Consider the following 27854-nt stretch of genomic DNA (forward strand, 5'->3'; position numbering starts at 1 on the left):
GGATTTTTTTAGATGAGTTACAAAACTTGGTTTCAGCAGTAGAATATTGGAAATTCCCAGGGCAATTTGGCCACCCTAAGGGCATTAAGCTGTAATCGTCCCCTATCACCCAAATCAGCTAGGCCTCATTGCCCCTTCCCTTATTTCTAAAAAGGACAAAACACCCATCCCATGACTGATCATTCCATTTTCCAGTGCCCCTGGATCAAGAAGGTAACCCAGTCAGCAGCCAATGTAGGCATTGTTTCCTGTTTGCTTGTAACTGTTTCCATGGAAAGTTTATTTAAAATGCAATAGCTATTCAGTCTTCAGGAATATAGATATCTGGACTGCCTCAAGGAATATAGAGAATTCATGAAGGTTTCCAGAAATTTGAATAAATAATAGTGGTGAAAAAGAGAACAGTCATTGGCTTTCTGGATTCAAGTTCAAGCTCTCTCTACTGGCTGTGTGACTCTGGGCAACTTACTTAATTTCTCTTACCCTCATGGTGTTCAGCTTTAAAAGAGGAATAGCAACATTAATTATGATAAGGGAGGTTTACTGAGAAAATTACATTAAATAAAGGAAGTGAGGAACTTTACTAATTCCTAGAATGTAACAAGTATCAATACATTGTGTTATGATGTAATTTATGATTTTCCTACAGAAAGCAGAACAGACACTTGAGAAAAAAAGTTTTGTGGGGAAGGGAAAGTAAAGGGAGAGGAGAGGTGAGGCTGAAGAAGTAAAAATCTTTTCTACAATTCAAACTTGTTAACTCTAAGAATAATTTTATGGTTTCATAGAAAAATTAGAGCTGGGGGGGAAAAGAAAAAGATTTATATATGGTGACCTATAGGGAATTAATAATTGCAGTGACTTTAAGAAGTAAGATTTTGGGCTGGGCCTGGGACTCAGTGGTACAGTGCTTGCCTAGTAGGTGTGAGGCACTGGGTTTGATCCTCAGCACCACATAAACAAATAAAATAAAGGTATTGTGTCCATCTACAACTAAAATTATGTATAAAGATAAGAATTTGAAAGCATTTGAATTAAGATACTAGAATTCATAGCAAGTCTCCTTGCCCACCAATAAGGCATGTTAATCTGGATTCTTTAGAGATCAAAGAAATTTCTTAAATTCCTTTGAGGGCAGTAAAGTGGCCCTGGTCTTCAGCAGCCCCATTTAAGGGAGCAAGCTCCAAAGCCCCCAGATTGAACCAAGGATAACAAAGCGCCTGTCATTCCACCCACTGTTTGCTAGATCAGAATGGCACAAAGAAATCAGGGTTTGTCTCTTCAAAGAGCAGGCCAGAAGCAGAGTCCTGAGGCTGTGTAGATTGCAGTTAATGCCTGAAGGAATGTGTTAGTGCTGCTTTTATTTTACTTCAATGTGCACACCACACACACACACACACACACACACACACACCAGTCCCTGAAGGTTGTGTTTCCTGTTAAAAAGCCCTGTGAAAGGTATGTCTAGGGATTCTGGAGAATTAGGACATATGAGCAGCCTCTTATGGACAAGGAGGAGACAGAATGCAGGTTGTTAGTGAGGTGATGGAGTCTAAGTCCCAATCCTCCTTCGGGGTCACATTTAGTTCTCCTTTCTTCCATGAAGCATTTTTTTTTTAAAAAACATTTTTAGTTACAGATGGACACAATACCTTTATTTTATTTATTTATTTTTATGTGGTGTTGAGGATCAAACCCAGTGCTTCACATGTGCTGGGCAAGTGCTCTACCACTGAGCTACAACTCCGGTTCCCATGAAGCATTTTAACACTGGCCATATTGAGAATAATGACAATGATGTATTAATAATTGGCAATAACATTACTAATATTAACAATTAATTAGTAACAATAATAATTACCCTTAATTTAATACCTGATGTATACTAGACATTGTGCTAGGAGCTTAATGTTGAATATCTTTTTCTTAATAATAGTCCAATCTTAGGAAAAAAATCCAACAAGCTGACTGTATATTACCTCTAATTCTTATACCAAGCAAGACAAGTCTTATCCTGTTTCACAAGAGAGGGGAATAGGCTTGGAGAGGTTGTGTGCCCAAGGCCACCCAGTCTACTTCATACAGAGCTGGAATTTGGACACTGACCTTCTTGAAAACAAGGGTCTTGATATGTACCTCTTTTGTAGATGACTTCAGCCCATTGTCTGCAGAAGGTCCTCAAAAAAATGTTAATTCATTATGTAATACCAACAAATATTTACCAGCTACCCCCAGGGGTGATACTACACTAAGTGCCTATGTGTGTATATCCTGGGGGTGGCATAACATAATCTGGACATGGTCTCTGAAAGAGCTCTGGTCATCAGTATGCACCTGCCATGTGTTGCCAGCAGCTGTGTGGCCTGTCTCTAACCTCATTCTTCCACATCCAAGAGGATGCCAGGATTAGAGCTGGAATAGACTCACACACTGTCTGGACCAAGCCCTGCATTTAATAGATGCTCCCATTCATAAATCTATAGAGCGAAGCTCAGAGAGGTTGAGTTGACTAAGTTCACAAAGGCAGAGAGTGGCACAAGTGGGAAATGAAGGCAGCCACCTCCTAAGCCCTCACCCATCCCTTTTCCATTAGATAATAGCAAGATAGGGCATGAGGGAAGATCGACTCAGAATGGGCCTCCTCTTGCTTAACTATCCATGGGGATGCTGAGCCTGGTAAGGTCTGCCAGGGGTCAGGTTTTCTCACAGATTAACAATGTGAATCAAAGGAGGTTTATTTCTTGAAAGTTTTACTCTGTGTGTTCCCTTAAGACCCACTGTAATGTTTACCCAAACAAGGTACAAATTTGTGACAGATTTCTCTATATTTGGTTTGTTTTATGTGCTTCAGACTTCATCTTTTATCCCTATCTAAATATTACAGAATGGACTAAAGGTAGGCATATCTTGGGAAGTATTTAAAAATATGAGTACAAGCCAGGTGCAGCGGCAAATACCTGTAATCCCAGCAACTTGAGAGGTTGAGGCAGGAGGATGGCAAGTTCAAAGCCAGCCTCAGCATCGGCGAGGTGCTAAGCAGCTCAGTGAGACCCTGTCTCTAAATAAAATACAAAATACGGCTGGGGATGTGGCTCAGTGGTAGAGTGTCCCTGAGTTCAATCCTTGGCAAACCTCCCCCTCCCCCCCCAAAAGAATACATACAGTTGAACAGATTTGATTTTATAAAGTAACTTCTTCAAGAAGGCATTACCAGCAAAATTTTAACTCCCCTGGCAGAGAGGCTTAGAAAAAAAGTTCCTGTTTCCCTTCCCTCCATCATCCCTTCCACTTAGAGCTTCCTTTCCAAGAATAAAACGGCCCTACCTGTGTGAGTTGGCCAGGCTGCTCTGCAGCCAAAGAATCTGGGGGCTGGCTCAGTCCCAGGCACTGCCACACCCAGGATGGCTGCCACACCCAGGATGGCTCCCCCACCCCTGCATTTATCTGTGGGGGCCCAGCGCCCCGCTGGGGAGGAGAGGTGAGTTTGCTGGTGTGACTCATGTCAAGGAAGTGGGAAGCCCAGACACATTTGGCTCATCAGTTCCTTCTAAGTCCTAGTCCAGGCTTACTAAAGCCAGGGAGTGTGTGCAGACACTGGAAAACTCAAGGCAGTAACTGGGAGGCCTGGGGGAACCAGCCATGTAAGATGGGTGGGTGACACACATGACATGACAGTTGGTGCCAGCAAGTTCTCTTCTTTTTTTCTTCTTTAAATGATTAGGAAATTCTTTAGAAGGATGAGATAAGATGGGTTCCTCAAACTTATTCCCAAGCTGAGATCCATTCAGGATTCTGTAATGTCCTTTTGGGTCCCTCCCATGTATAATAAATAAGTGCTCTAATCAAATATTATTACAATGTGGAAGCAACGTCTAGGGTGGGCCCTGAAGAGACAGCATTTAGAAGAGCCCTGTTCTGGGTCCCAGTTCTTAGCACAGGGTAAATTATCAGTCCAGGGCTTGACCTTCTGTCCTTAAGGATAGGCCCAGCTCCAAGCTGGAATCAAAGTTTCCCTCCTTATCCTTGAGGCATTTAGCACTTGAGGAGATGGATAATAATTTACCCCAGGACAGTGATAAGAGCTCACTGCTTGCACAAATTATTCACTGGAGTTTGCTTTTCTCCTGAATTTAGGCTTGATGGAATCCTGAAGAAGTCAATTTTTCTTGAGCATTTTTCTCTTTCTTTCTGACTCTTCCTTCTACTGTGGGGTTTAAGGGGGATGACAGAGAAGGAAGCAAATATGAAATGTGTTGAATGAGCAGGTTCCCTTGTGGACAACAGCTCTCATCTCACTGGAGACCTCGGGGAGATGGGGTACAACTTGCCTAACCTTGTCCACTGGACAGTCGATGAAGCTGGGGGATGTGATTACAAGTTCCCATCTTTTTGTCATTGGCATTAACTCCCCAGCAAGTCTGGCCTGCCCCTGCTGTGACCAGAGACACCTAACTGAGAAATCCTGCAGGCAGCATAGCATCCATGGGAGGTCAAACCACCTCAGGACAAGAAGAAAAGCAGCAGACCATGTGGGAATGGCCGTGATAATACCTATTGGGAAAGAGGAAGGAGGACCCATGAATGTCATCCTCAAGGCCTTGCCTGGGAGTAAGCGGGGGAGGGGTGGCCACAGTGGACAGGGACAGCTCTCTCTCTTTTTTTTTTTTAATTTTTTATTGTTGGCTGTTCAAAACATTACATAGTTCTTGATATATCATATTTCACAATTTGATTCAAGTGGGTTATGAGCTCCCATTTTTACCCCATATACAGATTGCAGAATCACATCAGTTACACATCCATTGATTTACATATTGCCATACTAGTGTCTGTTGTGTTCTGCTGCCTTTCCTATCCTCTACTATCCCCCCTCCCCTCCCCTCCCCTCCCCTCCCCTCTTCTCTCTCTGCCCCCTCTACTGACATTCGTTTGTCCCCCTTATATTATTTTTCCCCTTCCCCTCACTTCCTCTTGTATGTACTTTTGTATAACTCTGAGGGTCTCCTTCCATTTCCATGCATTTTCCCTTCTCTCTCCCTTTCCCTCCCACCTCTCATCCCTGTTTAATGTTAATCTTCTTCTCATGCTCTTCGACCCTACTCTGTTCTTAGTTACTCTCCTTATATCAAAGAAGACATTTGGCATTTGTTTTTTAGGGATTGGCTAGCTTCACTTAGCATAATCTGCTCTAATGCCATCCATTTCCCTGTAAATTCTATGATTTTGTCATTTTCTAATGCAGAGTAATACTCCATTGTGTATAAATGCCACATTTTTTTTATCCATTCATCCATTGAAGGGCATCTAGGTTGGTTCCACAGTCTAGCTATTGTGAATTGTGCTGCTATGAACATCGATGTAGCAGTGTCCCTGTAGCATGCTCTTTTTAGGTCTTTAGGGAAGATGAAATTAAAACCTTCCACGATAAACAAAAGTTAAAAGAATTTGCAGCTAGAAAACCATCTCTTCAAAACATCCTTGGCAAAACATTACAGGAAGAGGAAATGGAAAATAACAATGAAAACCAACAGTGGGAGGTAGGACACTAAAGGGGGGAAAATAATCAAAGAGGAAAACAAACCATGTTTAGTAACATAAATAAACAAATATGGCTGGAAGAACAACCCATATCTCAATAATAACCCTAAATGTTAATGGCTTAAACTCACCAATCAAGAGACACAGGCTAGTAGAATGGATCACAAAACAAGACCCAACAATATGCTGCCTACAGGAGACGCATTTGATAGGAAAAGACATACATAGGCTGAAGGTGAAAGGTTGGGAAAAATCATATCACTCATATGGACTTCGGAAACAAGCAGGAGTATCCATACTCATATCAAATAAAATAGATTTCAAGCCAAAGTTAATCAAAAGGGATAAAGAGGGACACTACATACTGCTCAAGGGAACCATACACCAACAAGACATAACAATCATAAATATATATGCCCCAAACAATGGTGCAGCTATGTTCATCAAACAAACTCTTCTCAAGTTCAAGAGTCTAATAGACCACCATACAATAATCATGGGAGACTTCAACACACCTCTATCACCACTGGACAGATCTTCCAAACAAAAGTTGAATAAGGAAACTATAGAACTCAATAACACAATTAATAACCTAGACTTAATTGACATATATAGAATATACCACCCAACATCAAGCAGTTACACTTTTTTTCTCAGCAGCACATGGATCCTTCTCAAAAATAGATCATATATTATGTCACAGGGAAACTCTTAGACAATATAAAGGAGTAGAGATAATACCATGCATCCTATCTGATCATAAGGGACAGCTCTCTTGAGAGAAGTTTCCTTGTGTAAATACATAAACACTCAGAGAAAAGGTTTGAATTAGCTCTACACATGTGTGAAGAGGTTTGCTAGGTCCAAAGATGGCCTCAGTGTAAGCTGAAAGTCTTGCTTATATGGTTCTTGCACAAGCCTACACTGGTGGTAGGAACAGGTGCTGGCTAGGGAATCTTCTTAGGTCCTGCTTTTCATTCTCAGGTATTCTCTGGGGCCCAGCATCCATCCGGACTTTCTGGAGCCTGCTCTACACTCTAGTATCAGGGAGGGTTTCAGTGCTTGTATCTATCTTCTATCTTCTAGCAGGTAGAAGTTTCTGTGACCTAGAAAAAGATGTGTGAGAGGCCTCAGCTGGGTGTGATAAGCCAGCTGTTGGGAACGACCTGAGCTGGTATGCATGTCTCAACAGTAGGCTAGCAAAATCCAAGTCTAGCTCCTCCATCAAGGTCTAGACTTGGCCTATATGCACATTGGAAGTAATTCTGTCTGGCCTGCAGGTGGCAAGGACTTTGTAGTACTTATGAGCTGTTCATTAGCATTGGAAGAAATCAGCCCAAACCCTCGAGGGAGAGCAGGGCAAGACAGAGGAGGCTGCCTTTGCCCTGTGCCAGTGGTTGTCTGAATAGTTTGGTGCTTGGTCAGCCACCTTCCTGTTTGTGGAGTCTGTGATGGCCCTTGTCACTGCTGGCTTGGGAGCTGGACAGGGGCCTAGGACTGAGCTGGCAGCAGCTCCACCCTACCCCCAGGTACTGACTGCTATGAAGGAAACCTACAGGGCCAGCCTCCATCCTCCTCCTGATAAGATTAGGTTGATGCTCCCATGTGTCTTCTGCTTAACTGCATCATACCTGGGCTTTTTCCTCAGTAGAGAGCAGAGAGAAGAAAGAAAGGTAAAAATTTCTCTCTTTGGCAAAGTGCTCCTTCTATGGTTAGACCCCAGCTCTCTGATCAGGTAGAGGAGATGCAGGAGCTTTTGGAGACTGGTCTCCATCAACTCAGAGATCCTGGATTCCCCAACAATCTTGCCTAAGAAGAAAGAAATCAAAGCTAAACTCTAAGCATTGTCTCAGATTACAGGGACAACGTCTCCCTCTGTCACTTCTGCAGCTTTCCCACACTGTGGGGGGATTGGGTCCTTGATGAGCTGGTAAGGTTGTCTGATGATGGCTTATTTTAAGTGGTGAGGAGACTTCTGGGAGGGAATTTGTTTTGGAAAGAAAGCAGGCACAGTGGTTCAAGCCAGGAGCAAAGTGGCAGGTGTTGGAGGCAAGGAAGATTCTGTCTTCATCTGTGTTGAATCTGTCCTCAGCACACATTATCTGGGTCACAGGGGAAAAAAAAGCCTACCAGTAAAACAAAACATATAAAATAAATTGTTCCTTAAAAATCCAAGCTTTGCAATAAAAGAGAATAAAATCATTGCACTTGTAGGTAAATGGATGGAGTTAGAGAAGATAATGCTAAGTGAAGTTATCCAATCCCCAAAAACCAAATGCTGGAATGTTTTCTTTAATATAAGGAGGCTGATTCATAGTGGGATAGGAAGAGGGAGCATGGGAGGAATAGACGAACTCTAGATAGGGCAGAGGGGTGGGAGGGGAAGGGAGGGGCAAGGGGTAATTAATGATGGTGGAATGTGATGGACATTATTATCCAAAGTACATGTATGAAGATACAAATTGGTGTGAATATACTATGTACACAACAAGAGATATGAAAAATTGTGCTCTATATGTGTAATAAGAATTGTAATGCATTCCACTGTTTATATATATATATATCCCAGCTCTTCTTTGTTCCACAGTTCACGAACTGAGAGACTTTGGGTAATTCCCTCTCTATCATCTTTCTGCCACCACCATACTGTTTCTGACCTGAAGGTGCTGCTATGAAGTCCAAGGAGTTAATGTTTGGAAATGACTGGGAACAGTATAAGTGTTCTTTGTTAAATAAATAAAACCCCAAATATCTGTAAGACTTAAGGGCACAAGCAGCACTTCTTTGGGCCCCGTGAGCTGTGCATAAGGTGTTGAGGAGATGCTGCAGGGAGGGGAGCTAAGGACAGAGTGTGGCTGGATACAACCCAAAGAAGACCTTGCTGACTTTCTATGATGAGGCCACTACACTGGCAAACTATACAGATCCCAACTGAGTCAGGGTAACATCATCTCTGCTCCCAAGCCCCAACCTAGAGCCACTTGCCGAGAGAGAGAGAGAGAGAGAGAGAGAGAGAGAGAGAGAGAGAGAGAGAGAGAAAGCAGACCATACACTCACCCACCTCAAGTTTCTAGCTGGAATCTGATTTTCCCAGGGAGAGGGAGGAAGGGGGACTTAAATTGGATATGAGTTTGGAATTTTGAGCCAGACTAGATTGGACACTGCATATGATGGGTAAGTTATGGGAAACCTTTAAGGCATCATTACAGAATGGGCAAAGGTGGTGACTGGCAGAAAATAAAACATCACACTCATTCCCACCTGGTTGAGATTCCTCAAGTTGCTTTTTTCAAAGGGGGGGAACTTTTTTTTTTAAAGCATTTTCTTCTTCTAACACAAAAGCTGGAGAAATCTAGAAAGTAGAACAAGAGTGGTTGCCTTGTTTAGAGCAAAAATATGTAAACTCTGAAACTTTTTTCCATGCCTGTGGAGCTGTTACTCAAAGATTTGTTGATATATGGTATAGTAGTTTCTTATTGCTGCTATAACAACTTACTACAAAGTCAGTGGAATAAAGTAACATGGTTTTATTTTCTAGAAACCCAACGTGGGTCTCACTAGGCTAAAATCAAGGTGTCAGGCGGGCTATACTCCTATTTTAGTCAGGTTTTGCATCTCTGTGATGAAAATACCCAACAAAAACAACTTAAAGAAGGGAAAGTTTATTTGGGGCTCAAGGTTTCACAGGCTTGTACATTGTGAACTCCAACTCTGGGCCCAGGGTGGCAGCACATCATGAGTGAAGGGCCCTGCAGAGGAAAACTGCTCAGAAACCAGACAGACAGGGAAGGAGGGAACGGGCCACAGGGAAGACGCACACTTCCAGGGCATGTCCCAGTGACCCACCTCCTCCAGCCATACCCCACCTGCCTATAGTTACCATCCAGTCAGTCCATTCAAATGAGGGTGGACAGATTAGGCTGCAGCTCTCATGATGTAATCCTTTCACCTCTGAATATTCCTGCATTAACTGGAGCTTTTGTGGGACATCTCATATCCAAACTATAATAACTCCTGTCTAGAGTTTCTGGTGGTGAATATATTTCTGTGCTCTTTTAGTTTCTAGAAATTGCTCACTAAAAAGATGTGATCTTTTTCTTCATTAAAAATGCTGAATGGCAAGTTGAGTCCTTCTTACCATATCACTTTGACTTCCTCTTTTGTCTTCCTCTTTCACTTTTAAGGACCCTTGTAATCCCTTGGGCTCACCTGCATAATCCAGGGTAATCTTGGTGTGTGTGTGTGTGTGTGTGTGTGTAGTGTGTGTGTTGCTGAGGATGGAACCCAGGGCCTCATGCATGCTAGGCAAGTGCTCTACAACTGAGCTACAACCTTCTCCCAATCTGGAGTCAATTGGTTAGCAACCTTGATTTTATCTGTAATCTTTGTTTCCCTTTTCCATACAACCAAACTTATTCACGGGTCCTGGGGTTATATCACAGACAACGTAGGGGAGCTATTATTTTACTATTTGTGTCTTATATGTTATAGAATTCAATTTACTGTAATAAAAATGCATGTGATCCTCACAATATCCCAGCCAAGATTCACCCCCATTCCATCACCTTGCCTCACAGGAGTGGAGGGACATCCGGTGTACTGTGAACTATGAAAACCAGTAACTAAGAGACTACTGGATGTTGGTCATGTCCTGATAGTCAAACAAGTCATTCAATCCCATTTAGGGCCCAAGCAGGGGTGACTGGAGGACATGTACTCTGCACTCACCCCCAGAAACTGAGAAACTCCAGTCCTTGTTTCCCCAGCAATAGTGTCCTTTTCCCTCTCAGATGTTCTGCTGCCACCAGGACTTACCCTTAGCCCCAAGCACATGCAGGGACCTGGATTTAAAAATTCCAGATGGCTGAAACCAGTTTCAGGCACTGCAAGATGCTACTGACTTAGGGAGCAAGAAAGGCAGTAAAGTCCCTGTCTCTGGTTGCTGAGTGTCAAGGCTCATCATTGTCTGAGGTGGAATCTTCTGGGGAAAGCCGCATTTGCGAGGGTGCTGCAGCCTGTCTTGGGGGGAGAGCTAGTGTCCATCCCACTATCTCTTCAGGGAGGGCTGTGGAGAAGGGCTCTGTGAGACTAGGACCCAGCTCTCTTAACTGTGCTCTGGGAGGAAAGATGCATGCGGGCATTCTTTCAACTTCCCTATATTTTGCCATATTGATATCTAGTCCCTTAGCTTCTGACTCAGGGTGCACAAATGGTTGTCTGGCCTCCAGATTTGGAAATGGGATTCCATACACCCCATACAGGCCCAGTTTGCTGGCCTTTATGAGTCACCAGGGGTGCTGAGGTGGGGTAAGGAACAAGGACACTGGAGCTGAGAGTTCTCACCCTCAATAGGATGCACTAGCAGGCTAGGTTGCCCTGGGACAGGGGCAGAGGTAGGGACAAGGACAGGGGAAAGTGTTTGGTTCAGCACAGCCCTTGGACATCAGAATGTTTTCCCACAGTGCTCTCTCTTCTAGCCTTGCTATAAGGACACTTTGAGGACAGCAGAACCCACTATTAGATCACCCTCAGTGGTGGACTCTTAGCCACCTGAGACATTCTGTCTTGGTCCCTTTCCTCTGGAGTACTGCCCTTGCCAGCTCTTTCACACAAAAGCGGTCATTCTGCTTCTTTCTTTATACAACAAGGCTCTTACACAATGAGGCCCAGTAGCTTATTGGAAAGATGGCGATGGCCTATTAAAGCAGAACCTCAAACCTTGGGAACACAGGACTTGTCTACCTTCCTGGGGAGGAAGAAGGACCATCCTCCCATAGAAACACTGCACCACCATGACCTTGACACAGACTTCCCCCAAGACCGTTCATTTGTTTAAGATAAAGTTACCTTCCCCCCATGAATGGATGGAAGGCTTTCCTTCTGAAGCACAAAAATCCATAAGTCCACTAAGAAGATTTTTAATGAAAATTACTGTTTTTAAAATGAAAAAAAATCATCCATGCTTTTAAATATTTGAACAAAAAGGCCATGTGTATTGCAACCCAATGAGGCACATTTCCAATTAAAACGAGAGGTTTCTATGGTTCAAGCATGTTGGTGAAGCCATAGCCAGATATAATAATTTTGTCTCAATTATTTCAGGGATGACTGCACAGGGAAGATTCTCGCTCCAGAAAAGAGCCCAGGACTATGAGAAGACACAGCTGTCCATCCCAGGGCTTTCCCTCTGCTTCCAGCTGACATGACTTGGAGCCTCTGGGTCTTCGTCTGGGAGTTGGGAGAACCACACAGCCCTCCCAGACTACCTGCCTACCAGGTTGCTGTGAGACTCCAGTGAGGGGAAGAGAGTGCTGATGAGTCAGAGGCTCCATGACGCCCTGCCTTGCCATCAATTGGCCCTGGAGAAGAGACTGTTGTGATCCCCTGAAATTCTTATGATTCTATCAGGCAACGGTCACAGAACTATTCCCACTCAAGCTCCAGCTGTCCTTACGCACAGCACTCAAGGGATTCCCTAGTCAGAGACTAGGTCACCAGCCACATGCCAGGGTGAGCCGGGGAGAAGAAGCAGAGTGGGTGATGGGGCAGGCAAGAGGACAGACTTGCCATGACTTCCTTTTGCCCAGTGTGGCAGACAGCAAGGTCCAGATCTACTCCAGAGGCACATTGTCCACAGAGGAGTCATTTAGGCAACCTCACTGCAGGGGACCCTCACCCTCAGCTGATGCTATAGGCCCAAGGTTCCAGGGTGACATGGCTTGATGACAGTCACAGAAGCTGTCATGCCCTGCCTCTCTGCGACTTCACCCTCAAATCCTGCTCCTTCTCAGTGATGGAGAATTTGGGTGTTTCCCCTATTCAGCAGAATTACAGAGCTCTGTCAGAGGACTGCATAGTGTTACTTCTAGAAACTATTTTCACTAAATTATATTTCATGTGTGTTAGGATTATGTTGAAGGTGAGAATAGAAACTGTTTCCACTTGCACATCACTGTTTCAGAAAACACGTGTCTCGCCTCAGGAACTTCCCCTCAAAACCATTTGAATGAACTCATGACTGTTTAACTTTTCAATAATTAACATCAAACAACTATTTCCTTTCCAACACTCTTTGACACCTTCCCTAAAAACCCTTGCTTTGCTGAGCATGATGGTGCACTCCCATAATCTCAGCGGTTCGGCAGGCAAACACAGGAAGATTGAGAGTTTAAAGACAGCCTCAGCAAAAGTGAGGAACTAAGCAACTCAGTATGACCCTGCCTCTAAATAAAAAAATATATATATACAAAATAGGGCTGGGGATGTGGCTCAGTGGTTGAGTGCCCCTAAAGTTCGATCCCTGGTCCAAAACAAAACAAAACAAAACAAAACAAAACCTTTGCTTTCCTGTGTCCATCAACCTTTCAGGATTATGCTGTGATCCTTACCCAATTCTAATCATGCTCCTGTAAGACAGACCCACTTTTAACTAGACCCCCAAACCTTAAAGCCTCTTCCCTTTGAGGTGTTAACAAGACTTTGCCCAGGAAGTGATCTTCCTTCTTGGCATGAGTAAGCAACTTCATTTTGCGCTTTCAATAAGTGTTTTTGAATAGTCAACATTTGAAAAAGGATAGGCTGAGAAATGGCATCTATTTTCTGGGCCGACTAGGAGAGTCATCACCTTGCCAGGAAGACTTATTTTTCTTCTAATCCTTTGTTTTCTCTTCGCCTTTACCTAACTCATGGAATTTCGTGTTCTTGTTCACCATCTTCAACCCCCAGGGAAGGAGGAAGGGTACTGCTGTTACTGCTCGCAGCATCCCACCCTCGTCCCTGGGCTACAAGTCCCACCTATTACCAGTTCCTGGACTCCACACTTGTGCCTGAGGGCTCTCCTGTCCACCCTGTCCTGACTAGGAAATGCATAGTCAGTGCCTCATAATTAGCACATCCACAGCTCTGGTGTTCCACCAAGACTCAGGAAATAGTATATAAAATCACAGTGCCCTCATCCCTCTGTGGAACAGCTTTTCAGACCTGTGTTTTCCATCTTTTGGAGTTTCCCCTCAGGATTGTTACTGGCTTATGGTAGTGGCTGACTTCATAGTCACCACTTCCTGGCTTCTTTTCTTTACCTGTGTCCCTTCCCTACTTCGCTACAAGTATTCCCCAAGTGGTTTACTTGAATCTCTGTCTCAAGGTCTACTTCTGGAAGAATCCAAACTCAAAGGGATATAAATAAGCAGAAAGGCATGGAAACCAGTCAGATGTCTTACATATTACAAATGTTCAAATAAATGTTTGTTGCGCTGAGGGGAGAATGATGCAAAGTGACTTTACAATGCACAGCGCAGAACTGAGCACATAGCCGGTGTCCGATAATAAATGCTTGGGGAGGAGAGGAAAAGCCTAATGTAGAGCAGGCTGGATGATATCCCAGTGGATCTGATACAGAGGGAAGGTAAAGAACCATTGGCCTTTGGGCATCCTTCTGGAATTAGAGTTCTGTGAGTTCACCTGGCTGTAGTGGAGATGGGGAAACTTCTGGGGGCAAAAGCCTCACTGGGGGTATCCAGTTAGCCTCTCTCCTCTTCCCATTGAATTTTCTTTGATCACACAAAATTCATTTTAAACACCATGATGGAGAAATAATTTATATATCTGATTATTTACCATTTTAAAGTGCAAGAAGAGTTGCACAACCATCATCACTAATTCTAGAATATTCTCCCCCCTCCTCCACAAAAACCTGCATCCATTTAACAGTCTCTCCTCATTCATGACTCCCTCAGCTGCTGGCAAACACTAATCTACTTTCTGTTTCTACACATTTGCCTGTTTTGAGCATTTCATCATTTTATAAATGGAGTCATAAACTATGTGGTCTTCCTTGACTGGATTCTTTTACTTGGCACATATTTTCAAGGTTCATCTATGTTGTAGCATGAATCAGTACTCCATTTCTTTTTATTGCCAAATAATATCCCATATGGATATTCCAGATTTTGTTTATCCATTAGTCAGTTGGTGGGTGTTTGGATTCTTTCCCCTTTCCGGCTATTATGAATATTCATGCGAGAGTTTTTGGGTGGACCTATGTCTTCATTCCTAGTATATACCTAGGAGTAGAATTGCAGGACATATTATAGCTCTATGTTGACCATTTTGTGGAACTGCCACATTGTTTTCCAGAGTAGCTGCACCATTTCACATTCCTGCCAATGATGTAGGAGGGTTCCAAGTTCTCCACATCCTAACACTTGCTATTGTCTTTCTTTTTTTTTATTATTATTATTATAGCCACCCTATAGTGTGAAGTGGCATTTTAGTGTTTTTTTAAATTTACATTTTCCTCGTGACTAATGACAGTGAGCATCTTTTCATATGATCATTAAACATTTTTATAACTTCTTTGGAGAATTCTCTTCGAATCCTTTGCTCATTTTTTAAAATTGGGCTATTTGCCTTTTTTATTGTTGAGTTGTAAGAGTTCTGGATACTGAACCCTTACCAGGTAAGATGATCTGTAGATATTTTCTGTGCAGTAGTTTTCACTTTCTTCATAGAGTCCTTTAGAGCACAAAATTGTTCAATTTTGATGAAGTCCAACTTGGCTATTTCTTGTCCTTTCTTTGTGCTTTTGGTGTCATAACTAAGAAACCATTACCAAAAGGTCATAAAGGATAAGATCTATGTTTTTTTCTAAGAGTTTTTTTAGTGTTAACTCTTTATGTCCAGATCTTTGGTCCATTTCAAGTTAAATTTTGTAGATGGTGTGAGGTGGGATCCATCTTCATTCTTCTCACATGGCTATCATCTTTTCCAGCACCATTTGTTAAAAACATCATTCTTCCCCTCACTGGATTGTTGTGGTGCTCTTGTCAAAATCAATTGACCATAAAGATGAAGTTTATTTCTGTACTCTTAATTCTATTCCATGGATCTATGAATCTTTCCTTAGGAAAGGAAAGATACATAAATCCATGGAATACCACACTGTCTCGATTACTGTATTTTTGCAATAAATTTTTAAATTTGGAAGCAGGTGTAAAGTCCTCTAAACTTGTTCTTTTTCAAGATGGCTTTAGCATTAGCTATTCTGAGTTCTTTGCATTTCCATAAGAATTTAGGTGTCACTTTGTTAATTTCTGAAAAAAAAAGTTCAGATTTTTATAAGGATTTAAAAATTTTTTTTTGTAGTTTTAGGTGGACAGAATGCCTTTATTTTATTTGTTTATTTTTACATGGTGCCTCACACATGCTAGGCAAGCACTCTGCCACTGAGCTACACCCCAATCCATTGATAAGGATTTTGTTGAATGTTTAGATCAAAATTTATAGAGTGTGACCATCCTTTTTAAAAACATCATTTTATTGTTGTTGTTTATTTCTTATGTGGTGATGAGGATTGAACCCAGGTCCTCAAACATGGTAGGCAGGTGATTTATCACTGAACTACAACCCCAGCCCTAGAATGTGATCATCTTAACAAATAAAGTTATTTAGTCTGTAAACATGAGATTTTATTTGCATGTATTTAGGTCTTTCATTTTTCTTCAACAATATTTCGTAATTGGCAATGTACAAGTCTACACTTCTTTTGTTAAATTTATTTCTAAGTATTTCATGCTTTTTGATGCTATTATAAATTGAATTGTTTCTTACCTTCACTTTTTGATTGTTCATTATCAACTTATAGAAATATAATTGATTTTTGTATGATACCACAAAATTTTAAAATCTATGCGTTTTTCCTTCAAAATCAATGATTATTTTTAAAGATACTTTCTGTACTTTAAGATAAGAGATTATTTGAGGCCTGCCATAGAGCACTGAAAGCTTATTGCTGTCCTTGAGATTAAACAGAAAAAATCTTGGGGTGATGTGAAGTATGTGGTCCCTTAGTCCTAGGATGAAGTAGAATAGCAGAAAGTCCTGAACTTTCAAACTGCTTCAGATGTCCTTGAGCACAGAACACAGATATGGAAGTAGTACAAATTTACAAAATGAAAGATTAATCTCAAAGGCTGGTATACTACAATGATTGCTGGAGATATACATTTTGAAAAAAAAAACACATAAAAACTCTCCCAGGAAAAATGGGAGTATGTGGTTCACTACCAACTTGGGGTGTTGGTTATGACATTTTGACTTTGAATGGACCATGGGATCATGCAGCCTGTGCATCTGAATGTCGAGATAAGAAAACAGAGTCCAGAAAAGTACAGTGACCCATGGTGCTATAGAGGAGCAAAAGCAAAGGATTTGGGAAGAAATTACCTAAGTCCTTAGAATTGTGAGACTTCTAGAAAGGTTGCTTGGCTCCCATCATCCTTAGATAGTCATTTGTTAAAGTGGAAAGTGGGGACTACCTTGCAGGTTGGTTACAAAGAATTGATATCCAGCCAGTTGAATGTTTCCCAGGTGCCACGTGTCAGGCACTGCTCTGGATGCTGAGGACAGAGTAGAGAGTAGAGTCCATGACCACAAGAAGAGTAGGTTCACAGTGAGGATTAAATGAGATAGATTAATAATAACGTGCCAGGCTTAGCATTGTTTCTTTGGCTCATTGTATATGCTCTTTGTAAGATCAGGTTACATTTCCCCAAAGCAGACCCTCACTGTATTCAGTTTTGGATCCTGAATGCCACACTCAATGCCTGACACTAGGTAGTCTCTTGAATATTATTGAACTAAACAAATCTTCTTCTCACCCGGAGTCGAAAGAGGACTTGAAACACCTGAGGGAAGCACTGGGCTGATGGAGTGAGGAAGCAGAGCATCTCAGGAGGAGGAGGTGACCAGCACAAAGGTCATGAGACCAGCTCCTGATCCAAAGGTAAATAAATCAGTCAATCCAGGCTTTATTTCATTTTCTAAAAATGAAAACAATCTCTTGATAAAACACTTCTGGTCACATCCACATGTGAATGTCTTTTCAGACAAAATAAATAAGTTTTCTGGAAAGACTAAGTTTTAAAATAGAAATAAATGCAATTTATGTCAATATCACTCTGAGAGAAAAATAAAAGCAATACTGTGCATGCCATCATGAGATTGAGCCTGTCCAAAATGGGATAAGAGTGGTGAGGGTGGGGTGGTCCACAAAGAAGGGGTGACTTCAGGCCTAGAACAGGAGGTCAGGCCCAGGGCCTCATCCTAGACTTCTGCATGGACCCTGCATTCTTCCTGCTGGGTCCCAAACATCTTGAGATATGCAGCCCCATGGGGAGGGGCAGAGGGAGCAGGAATTGGGCTGGGACCATGGGAGCAGCTGGTGACCATGAACCATGTGCCAGGCATTATACAGAGCTCTGGGTCTCTAATCTCTCCTTGCCTCATTGAATCAGTCCTCTCCAGACCTTACGACTGAGAGAGAAAAAAAGGAATTAGTATTTAGACAATACTCAAGTGGAAATCCAGAGGGCCGGTTCCAGATCCAGCTGTTTCTTGCTGGCTGTATGATCTTGATGCAGTACATTAACTTTTGAAATATTCATTTCCTCATTGTTAAATGAGAAGTCAGAACTAGATTTGGCATGGTGAATACCCCAGAGGTGTGTCCCTTCCCTATAGGTCCTCTATAGCAGACATTAGTAATCAATCACTCTCCACTTCTCTTCCCAGCTGGTTACCTGAGCCTCCCTCACAGACCACTCATTTGGGATTGGGTACAAGATACAAGTTATTTGTCATCTGCGACCAGACAGTTTTACAAGGGTTTTTGTTTGTTTGTTTGTTTTTATACTGGATCTATGTGATTTAAATCATTTTCTGTAGGTTAGTCCACTATCGTTATTATGAGGTAGAAAATTGATGATTCTATAAAGACAAGAAAGAGCCGGTGGTAGCTCTACATCAGTGTAAGCCGTGGTGACTATTATTTATGTAGAGTACTTTCAACAACACCACCCTGCAGCTTCTGAAGAAGGGGGGCTTCCTATGAGCTTGGTCAAGGATGGTCAACACGGAGATTGAGTAGCAGGGAGACATGGAGAAAGAATTGTGAAATTTTAAAAAATAAAATATAAACGTGTATTTCTGTGCCAGTATTAATTGAATTCCATGCAATAATCATTCAGGAATCGTTGCTAGGAAATCAGCGGCTACTAGTCTAGCTGAGTTCAGACAGGAATGTGTCATTCATACAATACAAACAGGGAAGGGCTTTGAAGAGCATGAAACTGGGCTCTGTCCAATTCTATTCAAGGAAACATAATGCAGGGTTTTTTAGACACAGCTAAGGTGAAAAATCTTTCCCAAGGTGATCTAATTTCCAGGGTGGTGACCTGGAGCGCCACCCATGGGTCTCATTTCGTCTGCCCAGCCGGTCACTGCTGTCCCTTACAGCTGTTGTCTGGCTTCTGACCCAAGACCTGGCTGCTGTGTGTCTGGGACCAGAGTGATGGCTGAGTTGGGAGGAAAATGACATCTTTTTAGAGAGGAACTTGGAAAGTGAATTTCATCCCCCCCAAAATCCACCCTTTGGAATTGATTGGGGCTCAGAGGAAGACCCCAACTCATCACTTGAGAGCCTAGCCCCACCCAGCCTCTTCTTGCTCTCCTAGCCCACACTCCTTTCCTTGTAGCACAAACCACCAGTCAGTCTCTTCTGTGTTTAAGGATTTATATGGTCAGGGTCTCTCCTCTCTCTGCCGTGGAAGCTCCAAGAGGATGTGGATTTATGTCTGTTATGTTCACAGCTGTTTCTTTGGTACTTACTAAGACTTAATCACATAAATTAATACCTGAAACTGAATAGGCACCTACTATTTGTTAAAGGACCGAAGCCACTCATCTATTCAATATTTTGTTCACCTTGACAAGAAAGATTTAAGTGACTATCTTCTGAATGCCTGAAATGATTCCCCAGGTTTGGGATTGGGGTCTGGGAGGTGGTTTGAAAAGGAAAGGGAATTTCTACTGAGGATTAAGGGAAAAGGCAAAGAAATGATTGTCTCTTTATGTGTCACCTTCTAATTCATCATGAGCTTTTATGTTCATGGTTTACTTGTGCTTCAAGTCAAGCTTTTGAGGTAAGTAGCCTTATCTTGGTTTTCCAGAAGAAGAAATGCGGTTCATAGAAATTAACTTACCCCAAACCACATAGCTATTAGTGGTAAAGCCTAGGCCTTTACACAAGTTAGGAATGTCAACTTCAGCACCTGGCCACTCTGCTCCCCATCCCTCACCCCAAATGTTTCTCTAGCTAGCTGCTTTGCAGGAGTCAAAACTGTTTTAGCAATCATGGTGGGACCCAAGTTCCTCAGGGGCTCTAATATGGTGAGTTTCTTTTTTGTTTTTTTAATCTGCTTTGGTTTGAGATATCTTTTCCTATAATCCTTAAAAGACAGGGGAAATTCATATGATACTTATCCACAGGAAGAGAGAACATGCATGGAGAAGAGACATTCAAGTTTGGAATCAGATTTCCCAAGCCCCTAAGGTTCTGTCACTTCCCAGAATACCCGCGGCAGGATTCCCCATGGATGGTGATCTCATTTCCAGAGAAGTTCTCCTTTGTAAATGTAAGTGTAAGTCAAGTGTAAGTGTAAATCAAGTCTATTTCCCATCCCTGTTAGGCTTAGAGATTCTTAGTGATATATTATTTTATTTTCCAGATCCCAAGAACTTAGCCCTCTACCCTAAAACTGGCAACTTTAACACTAAAATTCTTGTGTTTTGGGCAACTAAAGATTGCCTAATAGCTCCTGTCTCCCTCCCTCCCCAGCATCCAGGACCCATCTAGTATGTTAGTTGTCCTGAGACCTGTGAAAAAAAGTTTAAATTCCCATTCTGAGAAAGTTCCCTTTTATTTTAGGTTATTACAGAATCGCCCAGTGGTCCAGGCAATGGTACCAGCCTGCCTGACATAGGAGGGTGAATGGATGAGTAGATTTCACCACATATTAATATCTTTCAAGTAAGTATTTAAATAATAAGATTCCCTTCATTGGATTTTCTGTTGTATCTTATTTATATCACCTTATGTTGCTGGGCTATTCAGTGTGTGAAAATAATTTTGAAATAATTTTAGTCGATTTCTTTTGCTAGGTTCTCAGGAAGAAACCACATCTGTGTTAGAAAGGGGATAGATATTTGCTCTTACCTTTATAAAACATGCTTCTCTGTAGGCTTGTTGGGAAGGGTTAACAAAGTGTTCTAAATAGGTCATATCCTAGCCTGGGAACCCAAAGCCCTGATGACAGGAAGGGTTGGAAAGTGACAGCAGGATGCACATTTCTCTGTCACAGCTTCCTCAAACTTAAAAAGCATGGTCAATGACAGGAGAGAGTCAGCCCTGTGCCTTCAACATGAAATTCCACATTCAAAGTTCTTAGGTTTGCTGTGGTCCCATTGCATTCAGGTTTGTTTAGGGCAAAGCGAAGGGTGCATATATAAAGGAGAAGATAGTACTTGAAAAAAATACTGGTAGTCAGGGTGCACAGAACATACAAACATGAAGCAACTGGAGAAGACAGGCAAATGTCACAGTGTGAAATGTATTAGCCCAGACTGAACAGAGGTGATGTGACTGCCTAAGGAAAGGGGGATCTCAGCATACACTCCAGTTTTCTCCCTACACTATTCTGTCTGCTTATCAAGGGAATCTTCCTTAGCCTAAAAGAAAAATCTTCATTTATTCTGTGTTTCCTAATGAATATTGTCATGGGTTTCCTGAAAGGACAGAATATCATAAATTAATTAGAAGACAGAGGGAAAGAGAATCTCTCAGTAGCAAGGAAACAGAGGGAAAATATGATGTATAGATGATAAGAGATGCAATAAAAATATAAAAAAAACCAGAACTAAGAGATTAAAAATAAATAGCATATGTTAATAAAGAGAATATCCAAATAGCCAATAAATGATCTGAATTTGTCTCACTAAAAATTTACATTGAAATCTTTACTCCCAAAGCAGCAGGAGGTAGAGGGGAGGTGATCAGAATATGGAGGCAGAATCCCCATGCCTGGCATTAGTGCCCTTACAAGGGACTGAGAGAGAACACTCCCTGTTAGGGTCTAGATGTGACATGTCCCCCAAAAGCTCATGTGTGAGACATTGCAAGAAAGCCTTAACCAAATCAGTGAATTAATCCCATGATAGAATTAATTGAATGGCATCTGAAGACAGGGAGGGTGTGGCTGGAGGTCAGTCATTGGGGGTGTAGCTTTGGGGTATATATTTTGTATCTGGTGAGTCTCTCTCTGCTTCCTAATGTGAGCTGTTTCCCTCCATCACACTCTTACGCCATACGTTCCGCCTCATCCCAAGCCCTGAGGAAGAGAGCCAGATTTCTATGGACTGGGACTTCTGAACTGTTAGCCCCCAAATAAACTTTTCCTGCTCTATAATTGTTCTGGTCAGGTCTTTTAGTCACAGCAGTGAAAAATCCTGACTAAAACATTTCCTTTCCATCATAAGAGGACATATCAAGAAGGTTCTATAAGTAACCAGAGAGCTGGCCTTCCCCAGACACTGAATCACCTTGATCCTCGACTCCCACACTCCAGAACTGTGATAAACTGTGACTTCCGTTGTTGATAAACTGCCCAGTTTATGGCATTTTGTTATGGCAGCCTAAAAGGACTAAGGAAGAACTGCAAATTGAAAAATCCCAATGTTACAGCACCACTCACCCAGTTGAGGGTCAAAAAGGAAAAGGACAGATGATACTCAGTTTGGGTAAAGATATGGAGTAACTCGAACTCTCATTCACTTTTAATGGGAATGTAAATTAGTATCAACAACAGAATTTATATATATCTCCTATATACCAGTGAGAATAAATGAATTCTAACTACATGAAACACCATGAGTCTCACGAACAATGCTTAGTGAAAAAATAGAAAACCAGGCACAAAAAAATACATGCTATATAATTTCATTTTTATAAAGTCCCCAAACAGACAAAACTCTGAGTTAAAAGTCAAGATAGTGGAGTCCCTTGTAGGGGACAGTGGCTGGAAGGGATCATGAGTGTCTCTAAGCCTGTTACTGCTTGGTTCCTGATCCGGGGGCTGGGGACACAAGTGGGCTCTTTGTGAAAAATCAGCAAGCCATATATCTTGATTTGTTCATTTTCTTTGTGTGCATATTTCCAAAAACTTGCAAAACATAAAGATCAAAATAATACCTACAAGAGTGAAGTTGGTTCTTACTTCACATTATATACAAAATTAACTCAAAATGGACCAAAGACCCATATATAAGAGCTAACTCTTAGGAGAAAATGTAGACATAAATTTTCATTAATTTTGAATTGGCAATGGTTTCTTAGCCATGCCACCAAAAGCAAAAGTAACCAAAGAGAAAAAAATAGATAAAACGGACTTTATCAAAACTGGAAAGTTCGGTGCTTCACGGGACAAAATGAAGAAAATGAAAAGAATACCCACAGAATGAGAGAAAAATATTTGTAAATCTGATAAGGATTTAATATCCACAATACATAAAGAACTCAAACAACTCAGCAATAGAAAAACTAATTTAAAAACAGGCAAAAAGATAAATAGACATTTCTCCTAACAAGATCCACAAATGGTCAATAAGCATATGAAATGATGCTCAACATCACTAGTTGCTAAGGAAATGGGAATATATCACAATAAGACACCACTTCACAATAACAGGATGGCTAAGATAAGAGGCAGATGATAGAGACAATACCATGATGGTGAGCATGTGTAGAAATTATAACTCTCATACATTGCTGGAAGGAATATGAAAAGGTGCAGCTACTTTGGAAAATGTTTTGGCAATTCTTCAAAAATTTGACATAGAAGTCCCAGATGCTCCAGAAATTCTACTCCTAGTCCTGTAATCAAGAGAAATTCAACATAGGTCTACACAAATAAATATACATGGATTTCATTGAAACATTATTTATAATAGCCCAAAATTGGAAAAGCCCAAATGTCTATCAATGGATGAAGACAGATGAGTGGATAAATAAAATGCAGTGCATATATAAAAGGAATATTATTCAGTTATAAGAAGAATAAAACACAACAAGGCTACAATATTGATGAACCTTAAAAACATGAAGTGAAAGACTCCGGTCACAAGGATCATGTGTTTTAAATGAAATATCAGGATGAGGCAAATCCAGAGAAATAGAAAGTAGGTTAGTGGTTCCAGGAGCTGCAACCGTGGAAGGAATAGGGAGTGATGAAAATCTGAAATTGGAAAGTGGTGATGATGTACAACTTTGTGAATATTCTATATGCTATTGAATTGTGTGTTTTCCCATTGAATTTTGTGGTATGTGAATTTTTTCTCAATAAAAGAACCTACTAGAGGAGATTTTTAAACAATAAAATAATTGTGTATTATGAAAAAAATCTGTTGTTCACTTAAATTCCTCTCTTTGGAAACCATCTTTGTATCTATTACAAGAGCCCACTGGTTCCATTCTACACATTCTACACATTCACACCAAAGAGTGAAACTGTGAATCAAGGAAGTGTACATTATTCTCTGCCCTCGGTTTTCTCTCTGTTGTACTTCCTACTTTGACACTAGATGCCCATTTTTGCTTTGATAGACCAATTTCTCAAAGGATCCCTTAGTTCTATTGCATCCAAATCTCTTGAGGGGCTTTGGAATGTTCAAGCCCCACTACAGACCCAGTGAAACAGAAACTGGGTATGACTCTGGACTTAGCACTTTTAACAAGTTAGGCAGCTATACAAATAATACTATTGCCAATAGTAGTAGTTTTTCCTTATAGAATATTTGGTACAGGAACAATTCCAGATGCTTTACATAAAACTAACTCATTGAACCCTCAGTATGATCTGTGACTAGGTACTATTATCATCCCCATCTTACAGAGTAAACTGAGGTGTTGGTGGATCAAGAAACTTTCCAAAAGGCATGTAACTAGAAAGTGGAGAATCAGGAGTCAAACACAACCGACCAGTCTAGCTTCAGATTGCGAGCTCATAACCACTGCCGCCTCCTCTCCCCAGTGATCCTTACACTTACGTTTGAAGTTCACTGTTATGGTTATAACTTAATACACCCCTTGCACCTGCAAAAATAAAAATCTATATTTCTACCTTTGATGTGGGAGTTTACAAAAACAACTTTTCTTAAGGGAAATGTTCCAAGCTGATTGTGAAATTGTAAGATCAGAAACTGGGATGTTAAAGGCCCTCAAGGGTGTGGGAAAGCACCACACCCATTCTATGTGCTCCCAATTAATGAACTCTAGTGATGCCAACTGCCTGGAGAAAAGGCCTGTGTGCTTCAGTGGACTCCTGGCTGAATTCCATTTGGAAGCCTGGGCTACCCTTCCCCTGGCTGGCTTTGCCTCGCCAGAGCAAGGAGAAGAGTCTCTGTTAGTGGTATCATAGTTTTTGTTACAGAACTCATTCATACTGTTCAGAAGTCCCAGCCAGCTTCAGGTTGCCCACTGATGGCCCAGGTCTCTTTTGGAGTTGGAATCGGGTCCCACATCTTCTGATGGGCCAGAATCACCATGGCCAGGAGGGCCGCAGTTAGTCCCACATCACGTGGGCACCTTCCAAAGCAACTCTTTACTCAAGTGACAGGCAGCACACTGACAAGAGCCAGGCGTGAGTGATGGAAAGAACACAACCCGAGGATGAAGAGATACAGGGACAGGCCCTGGGTCTGACCGTGGGAGTGGGCACATTGGGCAAAAGTCATGCATTCTCTGAAGCCTCAGATGGTTCACCTGTAGCATGAAGGCAATAGTTCCCAGCCACCTTGGCAGGTGGCTAAGACAACTGGTCAAGATAACATCAGAGAAACAGCTTCCTACGGTGTTGGCATCATCATTCTGAACTGCCACTCTTAAACTGTGTCAGGCCTTCCTGGTCCGCAAAGGGTTGGCATCCACTCACTCACTCAACAAATATTAATTGAGCGGATGTGTGACTTTCTTTGTAGATAATGTGCAGAAGTGCCAAGGGACTAACAGGCATCTCAGACTGGACATGGGAGAAGCAAAACTCACTCTTTCTCCTTGAGACCTGCCCCTCTTCTAGTTTGCCCCATCTCAAGAACAGCATCAACATCCATCCAATCGCTCAAGTCAAAACCCAGGTGTCATCTTTGATTTCTCTGTTCCTTCTTTCAATTCATGGGTCACATGTTCAAAATACACCTGGTCCCTCCCACTGGCACCCCTCCAGCCCCATCCAGCCCCATCTTCTGCTGCTGGCCTGCTGCACCACCCTCCAGGCCAACTCCCTGCTCCTTCACAGGCCCTTCTACACTCAGCAATCAGGACAAATCACATGTCACCACTCCCCCACCCCCATGGGAAATCGGCAGTGGCTTCCCAGTGCCCGTAACACAGGAGTCACGTTCTGGCCATGCTGCTAAGTGAGGCTTGACATGACCTTGATCCTTCCCTCTCCCTGGCCCTACCACCTACGCATCTCCCCCTGGAAATGTGTTCCAGCTGCACAAGCCAGTCTCTCCCGTCATCCTGACCTGGCAAGCTCACTCCCACCCCTGGCCTGGGTGATCTGCTGCCATGACATTGCCGGGCTCCTCTCATCATGCTAGTTTCTGGCCACCACTCCCTCTCCTATCTACTCTCTGTTTCTTTGTTCTAGTTTCTTCGTTGCCTCTGCTACAATCTGATATTATTTAATTATATGATTATTTGCATGCTAGGTACTTATCACTCCCTTCTGCTGAGTGTCACGCAGGCTGGGCTATCCTCAGCTCTTTTGCATGACACAGGAGGGCACTTATATGTTCCCTAAAGGATCAGTTCCTAAAGGATCAATCGATGTGACTTCTGCCTTGTTTTTGCTCTATTTGACTTTATGTGAAAAGATTTTCAGGAGGTTTATGAAACTGAATGTAGTAGAATAAAATTAATTAAATACCAGCCTAGGAAATTAGATTTTGTTGAAAGGGGAAAAAAAACCCAGAAAAATAAAAACAAAGAAACTAGCTTTGCCTTGCCTGGGGGCTCAGTCCCGGGAAAGCCTCTTCTCTAACCACAGTGCCCAGAGTCACCTCCTGCAGGGTGTCTGAATGCCGGGTGGAGGGGTGTTTCTATCCAGCCAGGACTTCTCATCCCCTCCAGTTCACTCATCCCTACTCGGGGTCTAACAGGGCTCTTACATTTATATGTCCAAATCTACTGTCCCACAGTCTCCTTTGTGGGAGTGCATGTCCTTAAAGAGACTCTATTCTTCCAGTAACTTTGCCTCCTGTACAACCACTAGAATCCTAATTAGAATAAGTTATACCTCATGTATGCATAATATGCCACAAGACATTCTATTGCCATGTATACCTAAAAAAAAAAAGTCCTAAAATAAAAAGATACTCCATTCTTCCACTTTTTCTGGCCTCTTCCATTTCTTTCATATCTCACATTGTGTCAACCAATCTTATTGTCCAGAACATAACCCCTCCTCACCCGCTTCTATACCATGCTGGCTCAGACCCTGTTGCCTCTGGATTCCTGCAATTGGTCTCTCAGTTTCTACCTTAGTCTCCTATGTCTGTTCTTAACTCATTAGCTAGAGTGATCCTTTTAAATTCCGTCACTCCTCTGCTCAAAACCCTCTATCCACTTTTCATTCTATACAGCACAAAGGTCCAAGTACAGCAAAGGCCTTTGAGGCCCAGTGTCACCTTGCTTTGGTTGTGCCTCCAACACCCTCTTGTGCCTCCAACACCCCAGTCCACCAGCTCCTTGCTGTTTTCCAGCATGCCAGGCACACTCTTGATCAGGGACTGTGAACCTGCTGTTCCTGCTGACCCTATTCTCTAAGATGGCTTTCCCCAGTGATCCGCCCAGTGCACTTCTCATCTCCCCAGGCCTTGCTCAAGTGGCACCTTCCGGGTATCATACCTATTTAATGTTCCCCACTTTGTACTCATTCTTCTTCTCTAATTCATTTTCTACTTCTTTATCACCCAGATGTATTATATTGTATTAAATGGAAACTTATCATTTGTTTATCGTGCATTCCTCCACTGGTCTGCAATCTTCCTGTGGGTAGGAACTTCGTCTCTTATGTTCAGAGCAGTATCTAGTACAACGTCTGGCAGATGATGGGCACTCAGGAGCTGCCTGCCCTCCAGACAGGGACAGCAAGCTCACAGTCTCTGATCATGAGTGTGCCTAGTATCCTGGAGCTGCCTGCTGCTTTGATGAATGAGGTGAAGGTAGAACTGTGGCAAGGGTGGGAAGCTTACACTGAAATGTTGTTATATCATCGGGCATTGAGCCTCCTAACTTTCTAACAGTCATTATGCATGGACATGTAAACAGCCTCCGTCATATGAGTCACAGTGCCACCCATGAAATCACATCAGGGAGTATATAGCTCTTCCTGATACTGAGACCAGAAAGCAACTTCTTCTAA

At 42.2% G+C, this 27854-nt stretch overlaps 1 long non-coding RNA gene across 3 annotated transcripts in view; it reads left to right on the forward strand.

The window, feature by feature from the left end:
• LOC124105032 (uncharacterized) overlaps positions 1-27854 on the forward strand; it is a 65071-nt gene that overhangs the window by 31992 nt on the left and 5225 nt on the right. Inside the window, exons 2-5 of one of the 3 annotated variants that reach the window (XR_006855597.2) lie at positions 11641-17320; positions 19864-20009; positions 20303-20404; positions 21760-23818. This is a non-coding gene — a long non-coding RNA (uncharacterized LOC124105032). Of the gene's footprint in view, positions 1-11640; positions 17321-19863; positions 20010-20302; positions 20405-21759; positions 23819-27854 lie in introns of those variants that run through there. The other 2 variants (XR_009228554.1, XR_009228553.1) reach the window with 2 other exon arrangements.

This window comes from Marmota monax, unplaced genomic scaffold (genome assembly GCF_021218885.2).
Source record: "Marmota monax isolate L192 unplaced genomic scaffold, Marmota_monax_Labrador192_F-V1.1 WCK01_AAM20220418_F8-fsc00070, whole genome shotgun sequence".
Lineage (NCBI taxonomy): Eukaryota > Metazoa > Chordata > Mammalia > Rodentia > Sciuridae > Marmota > Marmota monax.